The sequence below is a fragment of the Orcinus orca genome, chromosome 6, assembly GCF_937001465.1.
Source record: "Orcinus orca chromosome 6, mOrcOrc1.1, whole genome shotgun sequence".
In the NCBI taxonomy this organism is placed as follows: Eukaryota; Metazoa; Chordata; class Mammalia; order Artiodactyla; family Delphinidae; genus Orcinus; species Orcinus orca.
The window spans coordinates 120,511,153-120,530,727 of record NC_064564.1 but is presented as its reverse complement, the minus strand read 5'-3'; the positions used below and the strand labels follow the sequence as shown (position 1 = coordinate 120,530,727).

The window sequence follows — 19,575 nt, the reverse complement described above, 5'->3', positions numbered from 1 at the left end:
CTTACAAACAGTTCTACCACTTACTTCCTAATTTTTCATCTCCAATAGCTCTCTTAACTGATTACATGGCTTAATCCCAACAACAAAATGTTAAAGATTCGTGGAGATGATAAGCAGCCTAACTTTGTTACTGACCTCGGTGGGAATGTCTCCAGGGTTTCCCACTAAGAGAGAGAGAGAGGGAGAGGGAGAGAGAGAGAGACAGACAGACAGATAGGGAGGGAAGGATGGATGGGTAGGTTTAAGATAGACAAAGAGCAAGCTTGGAAGCAGATCCCAGCCTAGTTGAACTCAGACAGCTCTTCCTGTTTGCAGCCTGTTTAGGAGACCCTGACTCAGAGGGCCCAGCCTGGGGTCCTGACCACAGAAGTGTGAGATGACAAATGTGTGTTGTTCTAAGCTGCTAAGCCTGAGGAAATTTGTTACACAGCAATGAATAATTGACATGCTATCTTTACTAGAGTAAATTTTGGTAAATTATATTTTCCTAGGACAGTCTCCATATCATCTAGGTTTTCGTATTTATCTGCCAACAATTGTACAAAATAGTCTCTAATAATTTTGTTATCCCACAAAGTAAGAAGGTGCTCAAAGACTAATTGGAATCATGTTTAAAAGACAAAGAATCTTGGGACTTTCCTGGCGGTCCAGTGGTTAAGACTCTGTGCTCCCGGGACTTCCCTGGTGGCACAGTGGTTAAGAATCCGCCTGCCGGGCTTCCCTGGTGGCGCAGTGGTTGAGAGTCCGCCTGCCAATGCAGGGGACGCGGGTTCGTGCCCCGGTCCGGGAAGATCCCACGTGCCGCAGAGCGGCTGCGCCCATGAGCCATGGCCGCTGAGCCTTGTGCGTCCGGAGCCTGTTGCTCCGCAAGGGGAGAGGTCACAACAGTGAGAGGCCCACGTACCGCAAAAAAAAAAAAAAAAGAATCCGCCTGCCAATGCAGGGGACACGAGTTCGAGCCCTGGTCTGGGAGGAACCCACATCCACGGAGCAAACTAAGCCCGTGCACCACAACTACTGAGCCCACACTCTAGAGCCCTTGAGTCACAACTACTGAGCCCGCGTGCCACAACTACTGAAGCCTGCGTGCCTAGAGCCCGTGCTCCACAACAAGAGAAGCCACCGCAATGAGAAGCCCGCACACCACAACGGAGAGTAGACCCCACGTGCCACAACAAGAGAAAGCCCACTCTTAGCAATGAAGACCCAATGCAGCCAATAAAATTAATTAAATAACTAAATTAATTTAAAAAAAATACTCTGAGCTCCCAACGCAGAGGGTCCAGGTTCAAACCCTCATCAGGGAACTAGATCCCACATGCTGCAACTAAAGATCCCGCATGCCGCAACAAAGATTCTGCACACAGCAATGGAGATCCCACATGCCACAACTAATACCCGGTGCAGCCAAATAATTTAAAAAAAAAAGACACAGAGTCTTGCTTGAAGGGCTCAATTGGCCAAATCTGGGATAATTTCAACATGAAAAAGAAAAATGATAATTAGAACATGTTTAATAAATACTCTGTAGCAATACCAAAAAAGTGTGGTACAAAGAGGGAAAGAAAGTTCTTCTTAAAGAAGACGGTCAGCCGGTAAATGTGAACGAATGAGAGAACTGGTTTACTGATGAATCATGAAGAAGAAAAGAGGCAGCAACACCCTCTTCACCAACCAAGGAAACTGCGGGATCAACAGGATCAGGACAAACTGACCTGTGACCCCCGATGTAACAAAAAGTCCACAAGGTCACCTGTGTAGCATTCTAGCCAAAACTATTTCACCTGAATCTAACACCTGATGGTTAACAGCACTGACTAACCATCTGTTAAATTTCCTGAATTTAATCATTGTGCTGTGGCTATATGAGAAGTTCCCTGTTCTCAGGAGATACACACTGAAAAACAGGGGTGAAGGGTCAAGACATCTGCAACTTAACTCTCTGATGGTTCATTAAAAACAACAACAGGGGGCTTCCCCGGTGGTGCAGTGGTTGAGAATCTGCCTGCCAATGCAGGGGACATGGGTTCGAGCCCTGGTCTGGGAAGATTCCACATGCCGCGGAGCAACTAGGCCCGTGAGCCACAACTACTGAGCCTGCGCGTCTAGAGCCTGCGCTCCGCAATAAGAGAGGCAGTGACAGTGAGAGGCCTGCGCGCCGCGATGAAGAGTGGCCCCCGCTCGCCGCAACTAGAGAAAGCCCTCACACAGAAACGAAGACCCAACACAGCCAAAAATAAATAAATAAAATACTGAATACATAACTACTTTAAAAACAAACAAACAAACAACAACAACAGGGCTTCCCTGGTGGCGCAGTGGTTGGGAGTCCGCCTGCCAATGCAGGGTACACGGGTTCATGCCCCGGTCCGGGAGGATCCCACAGGTTGCAGAGCGGCTGGGCCCGTGAGCCATGGCTGCTGAGCCCGTGCTTCGCAACGGGAGAGGCCACAACAGTGAGAGGCCCGCGTACAGCAAAAAAACAAAACAACAACAGCATGTCCCAGAGGGAGAGACTCATGATGGAGTAAATGATGAATCCAGGTGAAGGGCACATGAGTGCTCACTGAACATTCTTTGACATTCCATAAAGGTCTGAAGCTTTTCAGAATAAAAAGTTGAGAAAAAACCTTTAGCGTTACTACTCTGATGTACAATTTAATTTTTAGCTTTTTAATTACCCAAGTTTACATTCAAAACTATAAGTAACATTCTTGTTAGAAGAGCTTGGGTTAAGAATGAAAGACTTCACTGTGGGAAAAGATTACCTTTGTTTTTAATCAACAGATTCAGCAGGTCAGGTCATAAAGGTTTAAAAGCTGACAACAAACAAAAAAACAGGTCAAGTCCTATTATAAAAACTCCTACCAAAAAAAACCAAAAACACTCCTACAACTAAAGTGTCAGCATGCAAATTTCTCATTAGAGTCACATTTCTGCCAACAACCTTCAGAGACAGCCTCTAACCAACAAGCAGAAACAGTCAAGGATTCTAACTGAAGACTCCCAGGGCCAAGGTAGCGGCTGCAAGGGCCGCCTCAGAGCTTCCCAAGCACCCAGCTGGTCTAGCTTGGCACAACTCGCCAGGCCCGGAGACCCGGTTTCCCAGCACACAGCAACTACGTGGGGTGAGAGCGCAGTCAGGCAAAGGAAGCAGGAGACGCTGGAGCAGGCAGGGCAGGGCCAGGAGGCCGCCGGGCCTGGAGTGCAGACAGTCAGGGTAAGAGGCAGGAGAGATGGCATGCGGCCTAGGGCCAGATGCCACACAAGGCCTTGTCAGCCCTGGTGAAGAGCATGGAAGCCACAGGAAGGCTGCCCACAGAGCAGAAACACGATGAGGACGCCCAGGCCTCTGAGCAGAGCCCAGGCCATTGGAAAGCAGGGAGAAGAGGTGGGCTGAGACCCCAGTGGCAGCCCCCATGAGGGCAGAGGATGTGCTAAAGGTGGACCCACTGCGTCCCTGAGGAACAGGTGGCACCGGCCACAGTGGGACAAGCAGAGCTCAGAGGTCAGGGAGTGCTGGCGTTTCACACTGGGCTGCAGGTGCCCACCCGCCCTCCAAGCTCTCAGTCAGCACGTCCCCAACTTGGGGGCAGGCAAAGGTGCGGCTTGGGGTCAGAGACGGCTCGGCGTGAGGACACGGAACCAGGGCACCAGGACAGATCCCCAGGGCCCTTCAGTATCTACAGGTCAGGCTCAGGGCATGGGTCCTGCAAACAAGACCAAAAAGAAAGGTTCAACTGGTAGGAAAAACCAGCAGAGTGAGGTGATCTGGAGGCCAAATGAAGATAACTAATCACTCCTTTCTTCTTGAATTTAAATGTCGAATGCTGTCATGAGGGCCAATAAAAAGGAGAACTAACCAATGGATTTGGCAACACCTAGGTCAATGGTGCCCTGCTCGGAACCGCCTCAAAGGGCAGGCCTGGGAGGTCCTGGAAACAGCAAAGATGGAATGAAGTCTGAGTAACTGGGATTTAATTTACAGAAAGGTCAAGAAGCACGTGCGCACAAATACCCGCATTTGAGAATGCGGATGTCCAAGGATGACAGGATGTTCAAGTTGAAAAGCAGCTGAGACGTCTACTGTTCCAACCCCTCAGTGCTCAAGGCCAGGGGCAATACAGGACCAAAAGCCCCCACTCCCATCACACACACCTGGCAGGGCTGCAGACACAGACAAGAGAGCGGCATGGCACACCGGCCCCACATCGCTCTGTTCCAGCCGCTCTGACCCACACTTGAGCCCTGACCCAGGCTAGGCGGCCGCCACCAGCCCACATCCTAACTGCCGGCTTCTGCCCAAGCCAGGGCTCCCCTCACCCCAACGGGTGTGTTCCTCCCACCTTCCACTCAGAACCCTTACTCTTTAGCCCTCTTCCTGGAGAATTAACCTGTCATTCTCCCCCTAGACTGCAGGATTCTTGTCCTAGATGGGCCAAAGTCAAGACAAACTCGAAAAGTCTTCAGCCCAGGGCAACACTATCCAACGGTAACACAGTATGAGCCACAAGTATAATTCTACATTTTCCAGCAGCCATGTTAAAAAGCAGAAATAGGAGTAATTAATTTTGATATATTTTATTTAACCCAGTACACATCCAAAATGTTACCAGTTCAACATGTAACCAATTAAAAAAAAACACAAGAAACAAAAAAAAAACAGTACCCCCGAAAAGCACAAAACATCTCAAAAGCCTCTGAAATCCAGTGTGCACGTCACACTTACAGCACATCTCAGTTTGGTGTGGACAAATGTCAAATGTTCACAAACCACACAGGGCCATGGCCAGCTTGTTGGAGGTAGGTGGCAGCCACCTCTCCACTCCAGTCTGAACACGTGCAGGAGCCAACCCTTCGCCAAGATTCCATCTGGATTCCTGAGCCAGAGAGCCATGGTCTCAGCCTGAGGCAGGAATGAGCACACGGGAGCCCTCCCTAAGCACCCCAACAGGAAGGCATTTCCCCTATGCTGCTCCTACACCTTCTCTCTCTTGCGAGCAATTTTAATAGCAATTGCTCTCTTTTAATAGCAATTATCAAACTGTGTAACTGTGTGTCTTTCTCAAAACTAGAACACAAGGACCTCCATAGAGACAAGGCACCACGTTTATTCTCATCTGACTCCCAATTCAAAAGCCGACACGCAGAAGGCATTAAATGTTTGTTATAGGGCTTCCCTGGTGGCGCAGTGGTTGAGAGTCCGCCTGCCGATGCAGGGGACACGGGTTCGTGCCCCGGTCCGGGAAGATCCCACATGCCACGGAGCAGCTGGACCCGTGAGCCATGGCCGCTGAGCCTGCGCGTCCGGAGCCTGTGCTCCGCAACGGGAGAGACCACAACAGTGAGAGGCCCGCATACAGCAAAAAAAAAACCAAAAAACTGACAACTGAAAGGAAAAGAAAATTCAACAACAGTTGGCGATTCCAAAACCCTACTGTCAGTAACTGATGCAGTAACTAAAAAAAAAAAAAAAAAAAAAAAGGAGGAAGGATAAGAAGACTCAATACTATGGGCCATCTCACCTGACACACCTGGACTTCAGAGTCCACATTCTGATCAAGTGTTCATCAAACATTCCCCAGGACAGAATATAATATAGCCATTTAAAAAAAATCTAGCAAATCTAAACAAACTGAAATTAAAGTATGTCCTCTGACCATAGTGGAATTATATTAGAAATCAACAAAACAGGGAAATCCAGGAAATACCTAAACATTTAGAAATTAAACAACACAATTCTAAATAACCCATGGGTCAAAGAAATCACATGGGAAAACAGAACATATTTCGAAAAGAAAAAAAAATGAAAACATATCAAAATTTATAGGAAGCATCTTGTTTTGTTTTTTGTTTCTGTTTTTTTTTTTTGGCTGCATTGGGTCTTCACTGCTGTGCGTGGGCTTTCTCCAGTTGCAGCGGGCGGGGGCTACTTTTCATTGCGGTGTGCATGCTTCTCATTGCAGTGGCTTCTCTTGCTGCGGAGCACGGGCTCTAGGCTCACGGGCTTCAGCAGCTGTGGTGTGCGGGCTAAGGAGTTGTGGCTTGTGGGCTCTAGAGTGCAGGCTCAGTAGTTGTGGCACATGGGCTTAGTTGCTCCGTGGCATGTGAAATAGGATCTTCCCAGATCAGGGCTCGAACCTGTGTCCCCTGCACTGGCAGGTGGATTCTTAATCACTACACCACCAGGGAAGTCCAGTATCTTGTTTTGGTTTTCTAGGGCCGCCATAACAGAATACCATAAACTGGGTGGATTAAAACATCAGAAACTCATTGTCTCATAGTTCTGGAGGCCAGAAGTCCAAAGTCAAGGTGCCAGCTGGGCCATGCCCTCTCTGATGGCTCTAGGGAGGGGAGTGATCCTCCTTGCCTCTCCAGCCTTTGTGTTCACCAGCAATCCTTGGCATTCCTTGCCTTGTAGACACTCACTCCAATCAGATGGCCACCGTCCTCCTGGGTATCTTCACATCGTCTTCCCTCTGTGCAGGTCTATGCTCACAAGGCATTCTCTCTGATGCTGACACCAATCATACTGAATCAGGGACCCACCCTACAACCTCATCTGAACTCATTGCAATGACCCTATTTCCAAATAAGGTCACGTTCTGAGATACTGGGAAGTTAGGACTTCAATGTACCTTTCTGGGGAACATAATTCAACCTACTACACAGGAAAGAAACACTTTGAGGGAAACAGTATAGATTTAAACTCCTGTATCAGAAAAGAACTCATGCCAAGATCCTAAGCTTCCACCTTAAGAAACTAGAAAAAAGAAAACAAAACCCAAAGCAGGCAAAAGGAAGGAAAAAAAGATTAGAGTGGAAATAAATAAAATAGAGAACAGAAAAACAATAAGGAATCAACAAAATCAGAAGTTACTTCTTTGCGGGGAATACCCTGGTGGTCCAGTGGCTAAGACTCCACGCTCCCAATGCAGGGGGCCCAGGTTCAGTCCCTGGTCAGGGAACTAGATCCCACATGCCACAACTAAGAGCCTGCATGCTGCCACAAAGATCCCACATGCCACAACTAAGACCTGGTGCAGCCAAATAAATAAAAGTTACTTCTTTGCAACTTCAACATAACTCAAACCTTTGACTAGACTGACCAAGAAAGAGAGAAGACTCAAATTATTAAAGTCAGGAGGGAATGTTACTACCAACCCTCTAAAAAATAAAAAGGAAATACTATAGGAACTACTATAAGCAACTGTATGCCAAAAAAATAGATACCGTAGGAGAAATGAACAAATACCTAGAAGGATACAAAACACCAAAAATGACTCAAGAATAATTAGAAAACCTGAACACCTATAAAAAGTGAAGAGATTAAATAATCAAAAAACTTCCAACAGGGAGTTCCCTGGTGGCCTAGTGGTTAGGATTCGGGCTTTCACTACCATGGCCCAGGTTCAATCCCTGGTCAGGGAACTGAGATCCCACAAGCCGTGAGGCACAGCCAAAAAAGAAAAACATTTCCAACAAAGAAAAGCCCAGAGGACTTCCCTGGTGGAGCAGTGGTTAAGAATCTATCTGCCAAGACTGGGGACATGGGTTCAAGCCCTGGGCCAGGAAGATCCCACATGCTGCGGAGCAACTAAGCCTGTGCACCACAACTACTGAGCCTGCGGTCTAGAGCCCGAGAGCCACAACTACTGAGCCCGCGTGCCACAACTACTGAAGCCCACACGCCTAGAGCCCATGCTCCGCAACGAGAAGCCACAGTAATGAGGAGCCCACACACCACAACAAAGAGTAGCTCCTGCTCACCGCAACTAGAGGAAACCTGTGCGCAGCAATGAAGACCCAACGCAGCCAAAAATAATTAATTTTTTTTAAAAAAAAGGAAGTCTAAAAAAGAAAAGCCCGGAACCAAATGGCTTCACAGGTGAATTATACCAATTATTTAAAGAACCCTTCACAAATGCAAAAAACAGAAGAGAAGAATACACTTCCCAACTCATTCTACAAAGCCAGTATTACTGACACCAAACACACGAAGACATCACACAAAAAAGAAAACTATGGGCCAATATAATACCCCTTATGACTACAGATGCAAAAATCCTCAACAAAATACTAGTAAACCAAATGCCACAAGATGTAAAAAGGATTCACAACCATGACAAAGTGAATTTACTGCAGAAACACAGAGTTGGTGCAACATATGAAATCATGTACTATATACCATATTAAGAAAATAAAAGAAAAAAATCGTATGATCATCTCAAAAGATGCAGAAAAAGCATTTAACAAAATCTAATACCCCTTTCTGATAAAAACACTCAACAACTTAGGAATAGAGGGAACTACCTCAAACTGATAAAGGGCATCTATGAAAACCCAAGGCTAATATCATACTTTAATAGTGAAAGACTAAATGTTTTCCCCTAAAAATAGGAATAAGACAGGGATGACTACTTTCACCACTTCTACTCAACATTTTACTAGAGGTTCTAGTTACAGTAATTAGGCAAGAAAAAGAAATAACAGGAATCCAGATTTGAAAGGAAGAAGTAAAACTAATTTGATTCCCAGACAACATGATCTAGTATACAGAAAATCCAAAAGTACCCACAAAAAAACTATTAGACCTAATGAACAACCTCAGCAAGGTTGCATGATACAAGATCGATATATAAAAATCAATCAGATTTCTATACACTAGCAATGAACAACCTAAAAATGAAATTAAGAAAACAATTTTGTTACAAAAACATCAAAAAGGGACTTCCCTGGTGGTCCACTGGGTAAGACTCCGCACTCCCAATGCAGGGGGCCTGGATTCGATCTCTGGTCAGGGAACTAGATCAGGCATGCTGCAACTAAGAGTTCGCATGCTGCAACTAAGACCCAGTGCAACCAAAATAATAAATAAATATTTTTTTTAAAAAAGAAAATTAAAGACTTAAGCAAATGGAAACACATCCTGTATTCATGGATTGGAAGACTTAAGATGGAAATACCCCAAACTGATCTACATATTCAACACAATCCCTATCAAAATCCCAGAAGGCTCTTTTGCAGATATCAACCTGTTCCTAAAATTCATAAGGAAGTACGAGAGTCCCAGATGAGCCTAAAGAGATCTTGAAAAAGAAGAACTAAGCTGGAGGACTCACACTTGCCCATTTATTTTACTTATTACATAACTACAAAAATCAAGACAAGGTGGTACCGGCAGAAGGACAGACATATAGCTCAATGGAATAGATCTGAGAATCAAGAAATAAACTCTCACATTTATGGTCAGCTGATTTTCAACAAGGATGCCAAAACAATTCAATGGGGAAAGAACAGTCTTCAACAAATGGCGGTGGACCAACTGGAGAGCCACACACAAAAGAATGAAGTTGTGCTCTTACCTCATATCATACACAAAAAGCAACTCAAAACAGAGTAAAGACCTAAATACTATAAAACCCTTACAAGAAAACCAATTTCATGACATACATTAGGCAATTATATGGCACCAAAAGTATGAGCAACCAAAGGAAAAATTTTTTTAAATTGGACTTATCAAAATTAAAAACTTGTGCTTACACTCCAATAAAGATGTAAAAAAAACCAAAAAAACAAAAAAACTTGTACTTCCAAGGACACCATCAAAGAAAAATTAGAAAGTGAAAGACAACCACAGAATGGAAAAAAAAATTTTTTGCAAATCATATACCTAATAAGAGACTTGTGTCCAGAATACATAAAATCTCTTACAACTCAATAATAAAAAGACAACCAAATTAAAAGTGGACAAAGGATCTGAATAGACATTCCTCCAAAGAAGATACATGAATGACTAATAAGCTCATAAGAAGATACTCAACATCACTAATCATCATCAATGCAAAATAAAACCACAATGAGATACCACATCACACTCACTAGGATGGCTACTACCAAAAAGACAGACAATAAAAAGTGTGGGCAAGGATGAGGAAAAGCTGGAACTCTCACACACTGCTGGTGGGTGTATAATAGTCACCTGCAGAACAGTCTGACAATTACTCAATCAGTAGTTACCATATGACCCAGCAATCCCAACACTAGGTATACAGCCAAGAGAAGTGAGCAGAGGTCCACCAGACAAAAACCTGCACTCAAATATTCATAGCAGCATTATTCATAATACCCAAAAAGCAGAATCAACCCAGAAGTCCATCTACCGAAAAAGAGAAACAAAATGCGCTATATCCACACAACGGAATGTTATTTGGCCATAAAAAGGAATATGCTGACACATCCTGCAACATGGATGCCCCTTGAAAACATTATGTTACATGAAAGAAGATGATCACAAAAGGCATTTACTGTATGATTCCATTTATATGAAACATCCAAAATAGGCAAATCCATAAAGACAGAAAGTAGATCAGTGATTGCCAAGGGCTGGGAGAGGGAAGAATAGGGAATGACTGCTTACGGGTATGGCGTTTCTTTTCAGGGTGATAGAGATGTTCTGGAATTAGACAGTGGTGATGGCTGCAAAACTCAGGAAAAAATACTAAATAGTACACTTTAAAAATGTGAAGTTTACGATATATGAATTACATCTGAAGTTTAAAAAAACTCATATACTCCTAGACTGATACTGGCATTTGGCAATACTTATCAGTGTGAAGACATTTTCAGAGATACAGAAAACTGTGTCAAAGATCAGCATCGGGGCTTCCCTGGTGGCGCAGTGGTTGAGAGTCCGCCTGCCGATGCAGGGGACACGTGCTCGTGCCCCAGTCCGGGAGGATCCCACATGCCGCGGAGCGGCTGGGCCTGTGAGCCATGGCCACTGGGCCTGCACGTCCGGAGCCTGTGCTCCGCAACGGGAGAGGCCACAACAGTGAGAGGCCCGCATACCGCAAAAAAAAAAAAAAAAAAAGATCAGCATCAACAGATGAACATTTCCAATAGATTTTGATGACAGGGAACCAACTCTAAACCCAAATTTAAGTAAAATATCCTTCCAAAACTTCCATTCTTCTGATTAGTAGATCTGTATTACCAAGAAGGGGGAGAAAAGCAGTCAATTATTATTATATTTTTACTTTTGTCAATAAAAAATTATGAAATTATCCTTAATTTTGCTTCTTGGTGCACAAAGCCTAAAATATTTACTATCTGACCTTTGCCACCTCTGGAACAAACGACACCTGGAGCTGACCTGAGCACGTCTGTGCCTGTTTCAACGAATGGAACCACCATCCACTCTGTTGTTCAAGTGGAACCCAGCATCTGGCCCAGGCCTGGTCGCCAGGAACCATCCTCACCCCTCGTGCCTCATCTGCCACATCAAACTGGCCACCACAGGGAAGGAGCATCACCCATCTCCTCGAGGACTGCTTCCTCCACTGCTGTTGCTCTACAATCCATTCCTTACACAGCAGCCAGAAAGACCTTCCTAACATGCACACCTGACCACGCCACTCCCATCCCTAATGCTCTCCCACTGCCCTTAGGATAAGGACAAGAATCCCAAGCTTGGCTTCTAACCGCTGGACCAGCTACCTCAGCTGGCTCCTTGCCCCACGTTGCACTACACCCTAGGAGGATGATAAAAGAAACATCCACAAAGCACTTAAACAAGTGGTCTCAAAACATTAATACTCATAACTGTTCACACTTCATAAGGCTTATTCACACACACCATCTCGTCTGACTCTCAAAATCACCAAGCAGGGCAGGTTAACCTTCCCTGTCGGGGCTGGGGTTGCGGTCAGCAGGACTCTCCTCCCCACCAGCAGTGGCTCTATGCTCTGCACCCCATCACAGAAACTCAGGCTTCGTCCTGGTGACTCAACTTCTCTGCATTTTCCAGAATTAGGGTGGAGGGTTGATTCTTCGCACTGACATCTATGATGTACCCTCTGTGATTTCTTCGTGACCTTAGAACGCCCCTCCACAGCACTTTCCCATGTGTGCCCGGGCAGAAGTGGCTCTAACACTCGTCAGCCATGAGGTAAAGTCACCGAACATCTAGAGAGCATGACAATGCCTGCCACATACAGGCGATGCTGAAGTTATGTCACATACGGAAGACAACGGTTTCCTAAGGCCCCCAGTAAGCCACACACCGTCACACGCAAGAATCAGCTGTGAGTGTCCATACACCTGCTCTCAGCAATGGCAGACAGACTGGCCACCTGTGTTCTCGCACCACTTCCTCCACGTTCTCCGCTGTTTCGGTCTCCTTCGCTGGCTCCCCCTGGGGCCCCGTAGCGTGATCTTGGGGCCTGGGCTCCACAGCCCTCTTCAGCACCAGGTGCCGGCCCGGCCTCTCTTTGGGTCTGTGGGCCCACCTTCTCCCTGTTCGACGATCGCCTCTGACAGTCTACCACCTCAAGAAATGACAACTGCATGCTCGAGGGTGACACACACCGACAGCCTGACCTATTCTTAGCACCTCAGCTGTTCCCACCCTCGTCCAAGCTCCACCGCTCACCAGCATACTTCAATGCCTTCTGGCCGTGCCCCTCCGCCCCTCCACCCGAGTCCCTCCAGAGACTGCCCACCCACCTGAAGTACAAGGCCTCACTGGGCCCGCCCTCCTCGCTCCGTCTCTCCGTCCTCCATGTCTCCCCTCGGCCACGGTGCCCCAGCCTCCTCCAAAGAACAGGTGACTCGTCTCCAGCCTGAGCCTCACCTGTAAGGCTGACTGAAGGCCTGCGTGATGGTAAACAAATGAACCAGGCACAGTGCTCACAGTCTACCCGCCACAGGCAAGGGGAGCGCTCTGCAAGTGGAAGGGCCCTGCTGCCCTGAGAGTGCCAAGCTACCCATTCATCGTCTCCGTTGGAACTAACAGACGGCAGTGTTCTTGCAAAGTGGTAATAATCCTGGATATGGTACAAGAGCATAGAAGAAAGAGCAAACACAAAAGCAATATTCCAGGAAAGAATACATGTGACAACCCACAAGGGCAATTTGTTGATTCCCTCAACACGTTCTGAAACAGTTCACACATGTTCCAGAATATCAGGATCTAAAAGTTCTGATCCCCATCTTAAAACCATGCCTAAGGGCTTCCCTGGTGGCACCATGGTTGAGAGTCCGCCTGCTGATGCAGGGGATGCAGGTTCGTGCCCCGGTCCGGGAAGATCCCACATGCCGCAGAGCAGCTGGGCCCGTGAGCCGTGGCCGCTGAGCCTGCGCGTCCGAAGCCTGTGCTCCGCAACGGGAGAGGCCACAACAGTGAGAGGCCCGCGTACCGCAAAAAAAAAAAAAAAAAAAAATGCCTAAAAGTTCTGGGTCTTCCCTGGTGGTCCAGTGGTTAAGACTCCGTGCTCCCAATGCAGGGGGCCCGGGTTCGATCCCAAGGAACTAGATCCCGCATGCATGCATGCCGCAACTAAGACCCAACACAGCCAAATAAATAAATAAATATTAAAAAAAAAAAAGTTATACTTCCATTATAGCACCCAAAAGAGTTTGCACTCATTGACTAATTGCTCGTAAATTAAAACAAATCAAAACAAGGCAACCCTTAAAATCAACTGAAGCAGTCAAGGCCCACCAAGTGAAGTTTCTGTCCCTTTTGAACAGTCTTATCACAATACTGCCACAGAGCATTTTATTTTCACACACCAGACAGGTAATAGTCCATGGCTATCAATTCCATCCTAAGACACAAGGCCAGGTAGATGGACTGGGTCCCAATGCCCAGTCAGCCTACATCCATCCTCACTTCAGCTGACCAGCCCTTGAAGCGTTGGTGGTGAACAGAGTAGGCCCTGCCTTCCTCTGGGCAGTGGGAGAGAGCAGGTAAGCTCTTCCCTCACTCCCGTGTCCCGCTAGGTCCCCAGCACCAGAGCACAGGGACTGCCTGGGTGGGCCCACCAGCATCCACCACACTCCCAGGGAAGGGGAGCCCCTCGCACCACTGACTGGAGGCAGCCTCAGTCCTGGCCCTCAAGGACCTCAGAGACCCTGGTTCTCTGCCCAGCAAACATATGAATTCTTTCAGGTCCTGCCCAAACGGGACCTCCCAGCAAAGTCCTCGTTCACCCCAGCATCCAGCCCCTCTGGACAGCAGGATGATGCACAGGATCCCTGCTGCTGACCCTTCTGGAACACCCACCGGGCTGCTCCACCCTGGGGTGCTGGTGCGCACAGGTAGTGCCCCAGAGATCTGAACCAGGAAGGGGAGGCCACCCCAAATCTCAGTTCAACATGCTGAGTGTTGACTGACAAAACCCAAAGCAAGGACCGCACACCTGCAGGAGAGAAGTCTGAACCTGAGACCAGGGAGGAGTCGGTCTATACGGCGGCACAAACAGAACAGGAGGGCAGAGTGGCCACGAGGGTGGCATCATCCTCACAAAGGACTTTCCGACCAGGTCTCTGCACACACCCTGGGGGCACTGCCGTCCTAGGTCCCCACACACGGAGGGTGAAGGCCGAGCACCCGAGGCAGTGCGACGGTGTCTCTACAGTCACAGCGGTGTCCATCGCCAGGCTAGGGTCCTTGAGAGCGAGACCCGGGCCATCTTCCTACAGCAGGCGCTCAGCAGAAGCTTCTCCGTTCCAGAAGGGAGGAGGGAGAGGGGACAGAGGCAGGAAGGAGCCTGGAGCCCACCCATTTCCTTCACACATACAAATTTTATAGAGCAAAATTATATGACCTGAAACAACAGAAACTAGAAACATAAAGGGTAAGGATGAAGCATAAACCTGTATCTTGAACACAAGAAGTACCAGGCACTGCTTTGCACAATGATCAAATAGTTCACAGCAGACAGGCCAAAACACGGAGACAGAAACTCGACGAGAGAAGAGACAAAGAAGGAGTAGGGGTTACACGCTTCCCGCAGAGCTGCCTCAAATGTCCCAGGACCACGCTATGCAAGGGAAACCCAGCGAAGCCCAGCACCTGCGGGCGACCTGCCTGTCCCACACGCTGGGTGGCACGCATGCACACACAGGATGGACTGTGCCTCCCCGTTTCGTCCCGGTTTGCAGCTAAGACAGTTTATGGGTAGGAAACCTGAATTTACATGCTTCTCTGACCTTCAGAGGTTTTACTGTTTTGCTATCCTTTGGTCTGAACTTCACACTGCCTGGCTAAAAGCACAGGCAGAACACCACATCGCCTCCTTTTCCTTCTCTGTGAAATGGAGAAAGTGGGACGGTAACCCTATCTGATAGGGTGGTTGTTGGGATTAAGTGAAAAACCCCACATAAGTCACTTAGTACTTACCTCGTAATACACACTAGAAAAAAATCACTAGACATTATCATGATTATTGACCTGCTGGGTCCCAGCAAGAGCCTTTTTAAAAAGGTAAAAGTGCATCCACGTGAATAAATGGACCCTTGCAGGGGCCAATGGCAGGGTCCACCCGACCAGACAGGACTCATTTCCAGAAAACAGCAACTCCATTCACTGACGGCACTTGAGACGGGCTCCCAAGCTGCCCCCCGTTCAGTGTGTCCCCCAGGCAAAAGTCCACTACTGAAAATTCCCACACCCCAGCCCCACACTTTAAACTGTCTCACAACAAAGCACCCCGGCTGCAAGAGCAGGGGTTCCGCCAGTGCTGCGCACTCTGCCTCCTCACCCCAGCCCTACCTGCCCTGCCAGCCCCCCTCCTGGAGGCACCCCAATGCCCGGTGTGCTTCTCCCATGGCTCTCTCTCTGCCAGTGCATCCTTCAACCCGAACACTGTGCCATGCACATCGCAGGATACCAAACAACGTGTGTGAAAGAAAAGACTGGAGGAGGAGTAGGAGGGCACGATCATCTAAATACCTGCTCTGAGCCAGGCACCTGGCGTGTGTTGTCACCACAAGCCCACGCGACAGCGAGAGGACTACAGGGAGCTGCAAGATGTGCCAAAGGTCAAGGTGAGGCTGGCAGGTGAATGCTGACTGTCTGGCAAACAGTCCACAGTCTCAACACGACACCTGGTCTCACGTCTACAGCAAACAACCATGACGACGTCCAGGTGTGGGCTGTGAGACACACCATCCACCTTCCCCTTCCCCACTGTATCCCATTACATGTGCAGGGAAAACAGCCTGCACAGGGGGACTGAACACACAGCTTCAACCCTAAAGAAAACGCCACCTGACTTCAACTATTTAGTGACCTTCTACCTGTTATCAAGGCTGACAGCAGGGACTTCCCTGGTGGTCCAGTGGGTAAGACTCCGCCTACTAATGCAGGGAGCACAGGTTCGATCCCTGCTTCGGGAACTAGATCCTGCATGCCACAACTATGAGTCCGCATGCCGCAACTAGGGAGTCCATATGCTGCAACTAAGGTGCAACGCAGCCTAAATAGATAAATAAGAACATTCCTTGTTTAAAGAAAAATGCTGACAACAGAAGATAGTAAGGATTTACTACAGAAAAAGTCTATTCTAGAGCCTCACATCTGTGGCTTTTTCTCATTTACGGCAAAAGCAACACTGAAGTACAGTGGATAAAGGATGGTCTTTTTAACAGATGATGCTGGTTCAAGCGCACATCCATATGAAAGAAGATGAATCCTGACCCCTACACCTCATGTTTTACACACAAAAACCGATCCCAGAAATGGCAAACTATACCCAAAGGAAACAGAAGAAATAATAAAGATTAGAGTGGAAATTTAAAACTAGAGAATAGAAAAACAGAGACTGGGAATTCCCTGGCGGTCCAGTGGTTAGGACTCTGCGCTTCCACTACATGGGGCACAGGTTCAGTCCCTGGTCGGGGAACTAAGATCCCGTATGCTGTGCAGCACGGCAGCTCCCCACCACAACCTAAAAAAAGAAAGAATAAAGACAAACAGAAACTGTCAACAAAACCAAAAGTTGATTCTTTGAAGAGATAACAAAATTGACAAAACTCTAGCTAAACTGACTACCGAAAAAAAAAAAAAGACATTGAAAGAAGGTAAAGCAGACCTAAACAGATGAAAACACACCCTCTGTTCAAGGACTGTTGGACTAAGTATAATTATGAGGATATTGCTCCCCAAAGCGAATCACAAAATCAAGGCAATCCCTATCAAAACCCTCAAAGGCTTTCTGCAGCTATGGACAAGCTAATCCTAAAATTCACATGGAACTGCAAGGGACCCAGAAGAGCAAGAACAAAGCTGGTAAACCCACTTCCCAAGCTACAGTATTCAAGATCGCATGCGACGGACACAAGGACAGACATATAAACCAATGTACTAGAACTGAGAGTCCAGAAACGAGTCCTGACATTTATGGTCAATTGATTTACAACACAGGTGTCCAGACAAGCCAGTGGGGGGAAAGAACAGCCTTTCAACCAGTGGTTCTAGGACAACTAGATCTCCACTTGCAAAGAATAAAGTTGGACCCCCTACCTCAGACCATACACAAATTTAAGTCAAAATGGATCACAGCCCAAAATATAAGAGTTAAAACTATAAAACTCAGGGCTTCCCCGGTGGTGCAGTGGTTGAAAGTCCGCCTGCCGATGCAGGGGACGCGGGTTCTGTGCCCCAGTCCGGGAAGATCCCACATGCCGCGGAGCGGCTGGGCCCGTGAGCCATGGCCGCTGAGCCTGCGCGTCCAGAGCCTGTGCTCCGCAATGGGAGAGGCCACAACAGTGAGAGGTCTGCGTACCGCAAAAAAAAAAAAAAAAAAAAAAAAAAAAACTATAAAACTCAGAGGAAAACACAGCGGTAACTTCATAACAATGGATTTGGCAAGGGAGTGTTAGATATGACACCAAAAACACAAAGAAGAAAACAGATAAACTGTACTTCATCAAAATTAAAAACATTTGGCGCTTCAAAGAACAATATCAAGAAAGTGAAAGGACAACCTACAGAATGGGAAAAAATATTTCCTAATCATATATCGATAAAGGATTTGTATCTACAATCTTCAATATACAAAAAATGTTTACAACTTACCACGGAAACAATCCAACTGAAATGGGCAAAGGATTTCTATAGACATTTCTGTAAAGAAGATACACAAATGGCCAATAAGCACATAAAAAATGCTCAACATCATTAGTCATTAGGGGAAATCCATATCAAAAGCACAATGAGATATCACACCACATCCAACAGAATGGCTATAATCTAAAAGACAGTTAATAACAAGTGCTGGCAAGAACGTGGAGACACTGGAATCCTCATACACTGCTGACAGGAATGTAAAATGCTAAAGCTGCTAAGGAAAACAGCTTGGCAGTTCTTTACCACAGAGTTAACACATGCCCAGCAAAGCTACTCCTAGGTACACACCCAAGAGAAATGAAAACGTATGTCTATACAAACACTGTTCATGAATGTTCATAGCAGTATTAGTCATCATAGCCAAAAAAAGGAAGCAACTGATAAATGTATAAATAAAACACAGTACATTCATATAAGGGAATATCATTCACCCACATAAAGGAATAAAATACCCCCCCAGCAGGGAAAGAAAAAAAACAAGTTTACGTAGGCACACCCCAAAAGTGTCTAAACAAAATAATCAAAAAGCATACTGGTGGGCTTCCCTGGTGGCGCGGTGGTTGAGAGTCCGCCTGCCGATGCAGGGGACACGGGTTCGTGCCCTGGTCCGGGAGGATCCCACGTGCCGCGGAGCGGCTGGGCCCGTGAGCCATGACCGCTGAGCCTGCACGTCCGGAGCCTGTGCTCCGCAACGGGAGAGGCCACAACAGTGAGAAGCCTGCGTACCGCAAAAAAAAAAAAAAAAAAAAAGCATACTGGTGCTTAACATCAACAGTCATCAGGAAAATGCAAATTAAACCACAATAAGACACACCTACCAGAATGGCTAAAAAGAAAAAGACAAACAATATCAAGTGTTAGCAAGGATTTAGAGCAACTGGCGCTTCCTTACACTTGTACTTTAGTACAACCACCTTGGATACGTATGCACATTCCATGACTCAACACCCCCACTCCTAGGCACATACCCACAGAAACATGCACCTATGTTCACCAAAAGACACATATAAGAATGTTCACATCACCTTATCTGAATACCCCAAAACTTGAAACAACTCAAACGTCCATGCATAGTACAATGAATAATGAAACTGTGCTATATCCAGACAATGGAATATTATACAGTAATGAGAATGAACAAACTACCACAGTACACAGCAACGCAGATGAATCCTAGAGACAAAATGTGGATCAAAAGGCAAACGTAGTACACACTGCATGATGTCCTTTATACAAAGTTCAGAATCAGGCAAAATGAATCAAGGTAACAGAAGTCAGGATAGCAGTGACCTTTGGGCAAGTACACAGCAGACTGCAAGGGGCCCAGGGGGGGCTTCTGTGGTTCTGGTAATGTTCCCTGTTTGATCTAGGGTCTAGAGACATATATGAAACTAGACACATAATGTGTGCATGTTTCTGTATGTATGTCATATATTAATACAATTTCCAAAAAAAGTCTTCATGCTTTGGTTACATGTCTTATTGCTATTGAATCTGGTAAAGATATGGTGACAGATACTACAGAACCATAATGACAGATTCGAGCAGACCATTTCTACAAGAGAAGGAAACAGAAGGGCAGACTGAGCCAGAGGTGGGGGAACTCCTGACCATTCACTGGCCCATATGACAACTGGCATTTTGTTTCACCCTAGTGT

The 19,575-nt window shown here is 46.7% G+C and overlaps 1 protein-coding gene and 1 long non-coding RNA gene across 11 annotated transcripts in view; one reads left to right on the top strand and one right to left on the bottom strand.

The window, feature by feature from the left end:
• Positions 1-7,849, top strand: part of LOC125964748 (uncharacterized) — a 237,139-nt gene extending 229,290 nt beyond the window's left edge. The window contains exon 2 of the long non-coding RNA XR_007478005.1: positions 7,625-7,849. This is a non-coding gene — a long non-coding RNA (uncharacterized LOC125964748). The remainder of the gene's footprint in view (positions 1-7,624) is intronic.
• EHMT1 (euchromatic histone lysine methyltransferase 1) overlaps positions 1-19,575 on the bottom strand; it is a 147,171-nt gene that overhangs the window by 118,156 nt on the left and 9,440 nt on the right. The gene's annotated exons all lie outside the window — the stretch shown is intronic.